This window comes from Aptenodytes patagonicus, chromosome 6 (genome assembly GCF_965638725.1).
Source record: "Aptenodytes patagonicus chromosome 6, bAptPat1.pri.cur, whole genome shotgun sequence".
NCBI classification, from domain to species: Eukaryota; Metazoa; Chordata; class Aves; order Sphenisciformes; family Spheniscidae; genus Aptenodytes; species Aptenodytes patagonicus.
In genome coordinates this window covers 58,559,624-58,567,288 of record NC_134954.1, presented here as the reverse complement: position 1 = coordinate 58,567,288, position 7,665 = coordinate 58,559,624, and positions in this window count along the sequence as shown.

The following is a 7,665-nucleotide window of genomic DNA, read 5'->3' as shown; positions in this document are numbered from 1 at the left end:
CAGTTCACCTACATGCTGTGTTAAAAAATAAACACACACACCTATTCACTCTGTCCCAGTTCTGAGTTTGTGTTGCTACTTAGTGTCACTGAAAGGAGGAATCTACTGCTGTTCCTAGGCTCTTAGCTCCTTTGATCTATGCAGGCATGGAGGCAGGATCAGTCCCGTACCCCTCGATGGCAGCAATTGCCCTGCTGGAATAGCCTCACCTCCCAGTTTCTGGCCTCCAGCTGCAGTGATCAGCTCTGTTTTCCAAGGAAAGCAGCCCTGCCTGCAGCACCTCACTAATTGTGCACCAGTGTGGGTGTGTGGAAGTAACTTGACTCATGCTGCCAGTCAACGCCACCAGCACAGGAGGCACAAGGCTCGACTGCCCTTGTAACTATTATCTTATCTGCTGGAGCTGATGGATGCTGTTCTTACAAGTGAAGTACCTAATCCTCTTTTATCTCTCCTAAGCACTGGGTCTCCCTGTTAGCCCCAGGCAAGCCCAATCCCTGTATTAATTATTGGTTGCATTTTCTTAAAGCCCCTCTTCTTTTCTTTCCCTTTTTTCAGATTCAGTCACTCCTAAGTGAAATCCTGTCACTCACCCTTCCCTCATAACAGGCTCACATCTGTCTCTGTAGTCTCTCGGTATCACAGCAAGCTCTGATTTTGCAACAGTAGGCAGATTAGGGGGTCTGAGGGCATTTTCGGGAGTGGGGGTTGGCAGATTAAAGATGCAGAACTTGTGATTAACAAACTGAACAAACCTTCATGACGGCATCAGACTACAAGCCAAACTCTCAGGGGGCAAACCTCAGCTCCACACCTCCAATCTTACTTCTTACCTGCTTATACTGGTTCCACTCCACAGTGCTACTGTATTTACATGTGCGTCCTGGGGCTTTACATAGCAAAATGAACAAGAAGGAAAAACCAGGTATGTATCTGACCCAGAAAACACCTCCCAACTCCCCTTTGCTGTCCTACTCCCAGCAGCTTCAAAAATGAGAGATGGTGAGCGCTGGTAGAGGGTTCCCAAGCCTATTAAAGGAGTACCATACTACTTTCTATGTAGCACAGCACAGGTGCAAGTAAGAAAACCTCAGGCATGTGCATTTCTTATTTTCCAAAAGTAAATCATATCTTTGTAATAACCCCAGGCCTAAGCCTATAGCAGCTCCTGAGAATGAATGTCTTTTGTCATGCTTGCCTCTCTGTCTGCACCATCAGCATACAGGATCCCTCAGCTTTACACCTGCTCCTGTGTGCTTTCTATCACTTTCCAGCCACCCTTGGCATAACCTCAGAGAGGTCACATCTCAGTGCTCACTACAGTAGGGCCATTTGTTCTAGATTTGAGATGGATTCTTGCCCAATTTCCCCCGACCTGCAGAGCAGGCACCCGGGGCCACCTTGGTTGTTCCCAGCTGGAGCTGGATTTCCAAGGGTAACCCCCACATGAAGGCTTTGAGCAAAGCACCTGGGTCACCCCCTTTCCTCTGCTTCCAAGGTGAAGTTGAAAAGCTTTGACGCTCTTGAAAATGCCCTCGACTTCTGGAGAAGCAACCCCACCTCTCCTCACCTCCCATGTGCCTGACATGGACCAGAGCGGTGGAAGCCCTCCTGGGTAGAGGTGGCAGGTCTGATTTACCCCCATCATTTACCCCTGCAAAAAGACTCACTGGGTTTGGACTATCTGCTGCTTCTACTGTTGAAACAGCCTCAACTTCACCTCCCTCCGCTGGCTGCTCTCGCACTGAGTCATGGCTCTGCACATCCCGGCCCCTTACATATCTGCAGGGAGGTTACCTGAGGCAAAGGAGAGTATGGCTTGCTCTGCTACTCTGCCTGCAGGGGATGCTCCGGCAGCTCTCTGCTGTAGGGTGAGGAACTGGCTGCTAAAAGGAACAGTATCCATGTTACAGCCTGCTCTCCCTCTGACTCAGTCCAATGCAAACCAGTTAGGGCAATGTCAGGCAGTTTCCCACCTTAAGGACTCTCCCAGCTGCCTTCTGTAACCTTCCACCAGCTGCAGCTGTAGGTATGTATCTATATAGATGTATACACATGTACACAGACACACACAAACACACATACGTATATAAACTAAAATCACCACTGATGTTGAAGGGAAAAGTCTGCACACCCAAGCGATTGCTCTAACTCTGATAAGTCGAAGGGCTGGTTTGGTGTCATTTTTCCTGTCCACAAATCCTCCACTGGAAAAATAATAATTAAACAAGAAAGCCATGTGCAGTCCTGCAAATGGGCTTTGCGTCTCTGCTTTCCTCCATTCCTCCCATATGGGGTTGGTTGTTTAGGGTTTACAGATAAGAACATACAAGACCTGCCAAGGTACTCCATCCTACCTCTTGGGTCACTCTGAGCAAGCAAAGGATAAGCCCTACCTGTGTTCTGTGTGTCAGGCTTATTGAGGAGCTGACTTCAGTACAGCAGAGTGTCTGGTCTGGGTTGGGAACCTTTTGCACCCAGAAGGTGCATCGCCAGGGGTGGGAGGTGACCCTGCATCTAAGGCAGGCTGTACACCACAGACTAATAAGGACTTAGGCTTTTAAAATTTATATATTCAGGTCTATATGACTTCAAGTTATGAAAAATGCTGTCTTTATCAGTTTAGGTGTGCTACTGAGTTAAGCATATCTCATGTGTTATTCCAAATACTTTGATCTTGTCTCTGTGCTTGATTTTGGTGTGTGGATGTATAACACAAGTCTGTCTATCCTCCATCTCCAGAGAACTTCTCAGTGCCATGGTGGAGAGAAACAAGGAGTGGAAGTGTCCAAATCTTTACAACTTTTTACAGAACAACATCAAGAATATGTTCTTAGTCAACCCCCAAGACAGGCTGTAAGGGAGCACAACCCTTATTAGACGTCAGAAAATCTACGTGAGACAGGACTTCAGGAAAGTCCCAAACACAGATCAGACCGACACAGGTGTACACTTCCTTAAACAAAACAGAATTCAAGTGGTCTCCCTTACAAAGCCTTCATGTCCTTGAGTTTGCTAATTCCACTGCTCAAAACCTCTTTTATTTCATTTCCTCCAAAGCTTTGCTTCATGGTTCGGTTCCACTGGGGTTGCTCTGGTTCTTGAGATGTCAGACCTCAGTATCAGCCCATGTGGACATGTGCCTCAGGTTTTGGAGAGCAGTGCTGACAAATGTTCTCAGAATACCCTGGCATTGTACTGAAAAAATGCCAAAAAACAAAAAAAAATCCTCCTCATTTTTGCAGCAGAGATGTTGGGTCCCATGCTGTCTATTCTTAATCTGTAGCACCATCTTTTGAAGGGATGCTGTACTCCTAAGCAAATACACTGAGCTCTCCCCAGAGGATCCCCATGGGACCTTGCTGGCCACAATCAAAGCTGGCTGAAAAAAATTGTGACAGAAGATGTTTTCCATTGGAAAGGGACGTTTTGAGGCAAAATATTTCTTGGGAACGTGTGACGCGGAGTAAATTTGTGACTGAAAAATGTCGGGCTGCTACAACAGCAAGGAAGACTTACTTTGTTCCAAGTTTCTCAACTCTTTCAGTCCCAACTTGTTTTTGTCCAGCTCACATTGATATTTGGGCAGAGGGTGCCATGTGTATTGATACTTTCTATACAATATTATATTGCTATATTTAATGTTTTAGTATAATATTTTGGCATTGGTAAACTGTCATTTTGGTGTTTTCAAATGGAAATTTTTATTCTGGGAGGAAAAATAGAGAAATGTTGGCCTTCTTGGACTGATTCAGGGTGGAACACGAATGTTTAAACGTGAGAGTTTTCTGCAGGGCAGAACTTCTCCACTCCAACCAGCTTTTCTCCTCAAACACAGAAGATATTTCTCGTCCGTTCTCCCTCCCTGTTGTTAATAGCATCACCATCCATACAGAGACAGCTTCACTGTCCTGAACCTGTTACAGTTAATAGCAAAAAATTGCTTTACATCATGCTTAAGCTCTGAAGGACTTTGCAGGGAAGCGAGTGAATGTCTGTGTGCAGCGTGTGCCTCCCTTCACTTCATCCTGGATTTCAACCAAGGCTGAGGGAAGGGAAGACACAGCAATATTTATGATGATGTGTTAGTAACCTGCAATGATGAGAGCGCTGTGCACTTAGTGACTCTTCTATCCATACAGTGCTCTGGGGTGAAATATTCATACCCAACAGATAATGGGGAAACGGAAGCATGGGGAAAGGGAGGTGATTCTTCTATAGTTACTCTCCAATATCTTCACTTTTTCCTTTCAAAACTTCATGAAATACCATGGAATAAAAAAGGTCTGTTTCAGGGGAGTCATTTCTCATTCCCATTTAGGTAGGCACTGGGTATCAGCTCAGGGGTGCTGCTTTGAACCACCTGCAAAGTGCTACGCAGGCATGTGAAATGGGTGGTCACCTACTGGGCTCTAAAAGACAGGCAAGGTCACTGAAGCCATAAACCAGAGCTTGGCATGGTGGAAACTCATGGATCCTGTGGTGCAGATAGTAATGGAAGCATCTTCCAAATACTAGCCATGTCTGGAGAGTAATATAAGCAAGGAAAATGTTTCCATTTTCCCTTTATTTTTATTTCAACCCCTTTTATCTGTCTTGTTTTGTAGCTTTACATTGGAAGGAAGCCTATTTCCTGGTACGTACAGCAGCTTGACTGAGCATAGTTTGGCAACAGTGCCTGTTGCTTTAGGGAAGAACAGAGCATATTCTCATTGTGCATGTTTTCCCTTGGAAACATTTCATCCTGCCTATATAATTCTATATATGGCTCCCAGCCATGCCACTACAAGCTGCAAAAACACCAGCTCTTATATACTAACGATGTCAGGCCTATTTAATGACTGGATCCAGGGCCATCAAGAAATTACCTATGATTCAATAGATTGTCTTCCTCAGGCAGATTTGGGGGTTTTTGCCCAGCATAGAGAAGGGAGCTATTTTGCCTTTTTGGAGGAGACCCTCAAAATCCTCTTTTCTCCCATGGTCGTCACATACCTCCTTTGCCGCTTTTCACAATGGTAGGAAAATTAATTTTGGTGTCCCAGCTAAATTCCAGTATTGGTAATTCTTGCGGTTCTCCCTACTCTAAAGAGTTTCTTGCATCCATCTCAAACAGGTCATGCAGAATGCCTGGGTCCCTCTCCCACAATGCAAGCTACATGCTTCTCTTAGGTTGAACTGGGTATGCCTGCACTGAAGGACCTGATTCAGTCCTGTTCTTCTACTAACAAGCTAAATGGAAATAAGAGGGAAGGAATATCCCCCAGGAGCTGGCCAAGAGAAGAGATTCTTTGGAGTCCTGTCTCAGTAAAACGAAAAAATAAAATGTTACTTGTTCAGTTCAGGCCTTGTTTCATGTCTGCTCTAAATTCATGTCAATTTTTCTGTTAATAACCATGTCAATGTTAAAACAGGAAATAGAAAGTTTGCAAACTTTCTTGGTGTTGAAGTCATAGCAACGCTCTCATCCATGTGAGCATGGATTTCATTTCTTGTTCAAAACAGCTGCACTACTCCAAGAAGTGCTATTTCTCTGAATACTTTTTGGCCCACGTCACCTAAAGTCACTCATGGAGCTGAGACCTTTTATTTGTATTCTTTACTGCATCACACTGAGTGCCCTCCGCTCCCAAGGTTAGTAATGGGAAGTCCACGCTACTCCAGAGGTGATCTGCATAGGAGCTGTCAGCATAAGGAATGATGGCTGTGAACGCAAGGGGGATGTTTCCTCCAGAAACGGGCAGCTTCAGCTCCACCTCTGCCCTTGACACTGCAACCCTTGCCTGACTCATGCTATCCTCAGGCATAGCCTCAAGCACCTGAGACCTCCTCTCTCTGGCTTCTTCTCTGCTGAGTGGAACAGTGTTTCGGTTCTGAGGTTAGTCTAATTTTTTGATGTTTTTCAGCTCCTCAACTGATCTGTCTCTCCAAACAGCATGTGCAGCAGAAGCAAGAGTAAGGGACGCCTCAAACTTTTCCTTGATGTGCTCACTGCTGTCTCTTTGGCATCTCTGCGGATGCCATGCTCATCTCTAGGACGTGGTGTTTGGCTGGAGAACACCCTGGCAAGAAGGGATGTTGTAAAATAACAGTAGCAGCAACAGTAGCAACAGATGGGGCTAGCAACCTTTCCCTGGGTGAGTATCAGATCTGTTACTCTTCTCAGCTGTTTGGCGGGTTATTGCTGGGTTACGTATGCAGTGATGTTTGCACTGTGCTCTGGACCAGCAACATATATGCCAGATTCCTCTGGTTCTCCTCATTGCTTTGCTTTAGAGCGACAGCAGTGTGCTCAAATGCTCAGCAGAGGTTTTGCAGACTCTGAGCTGGAGCAGCCAAAAAATGTAATATCCTAAAGTTTGAAACAACTTGTTCATTTCACAGACATGTATGCATATATACTGCATAATTTCTCATCATTCAGCTTTGGCTGCTGCTGTCTGTAGCCATCAGAAGCCTCTACTTGAAATCCTGTTTTCTCCTGGGCATCATTGGTTGTTATCTCAGGGGTGACTCATTATCTGCCTTCATTGGTTACCAGAGGGATTTTTTTGGTGTGAAATCTTTCTATAGTGGAGTCACGGACTACAAAGCCAAGAAGGACCATTTTGGATCACCTAAAATAACCTCTGAGCTGTTCATGTATTGAGCTGCGAGTGTTGGCTGGTGACTGTAAGGGTTTTGCGTACAGAAATGGATGCTTGCATTTTCAGTGCAAGTTTACACTTGTCTGCCTTCCCTCAGTAACACTTTCCATGTTTTCATAATAAGATGAATCCTAACAGTCTTTCTGTGGCCCAACAATTATGGAGTGGAAGTCCTTTTCCCAAATCGTCATCAAAGACAGCGGACAATAAACATTAAAACTGTCATGGACTTTGTATGGCTTTGGTTCTTGAGAAGAACAGCTTAAGATGATGTTTACATTGTACAAACAAGTGAAGGACAGGGGTACTTTGACTAGGGCCCCCAGATGTGACATCCACATAGCATAAGGCACCACAGAAATGTTGCCTTTTCATAAACTGCCTTATTAGCACAGTCACTCCCAAAATTGTAAGTCCAGTTTTTCAGTAAAGGTCCATCCAAGATTTTGCATCTATTTCTGAATCCAGGTTCCTTTATTTTTGTTATTTATCACCAGGTGCCATTGATCAGTGTAGAAATGCCCCAAAGAACCTTGCTTGTCCTTGCAGCCTTCTCTGGGATAAAGAAGTTCCTTCCCTACCGTTACATGAAACTTTGATACCCGTGTGATTAATCTTCCTATTTAAGGCAGAAGTCCTTGGGGAACGAGACCATATAACAAGAGTTCCAGATGGCAACTCATGCTTAGGCTGAGGACTGTGTAGTGGGACAGAAGAGGAGATCTACCCATAAGAATATCACATGGACATATTAGGTCAGAGTAATGGTCTGTTTGGATATGTTGTCTCTGATAATATTCAAAAGCAGATGCTTAGGGAAGGATATTAGAACAGGAGAAGCATCATCCTTTCCCCTTTACCCTTCTAGTCTCCAGCCACTGGAGATCACATGGGATCCCATGGGAGTTAAGGATGCCATGGCCCAAAAGTGAACTGAACACTGACCCGTACGGGTAAATCAAATTCAAAGAGGACACCTGCTGGTCTTAGGTCACCCAGTGATCCTTACTCACCTGCA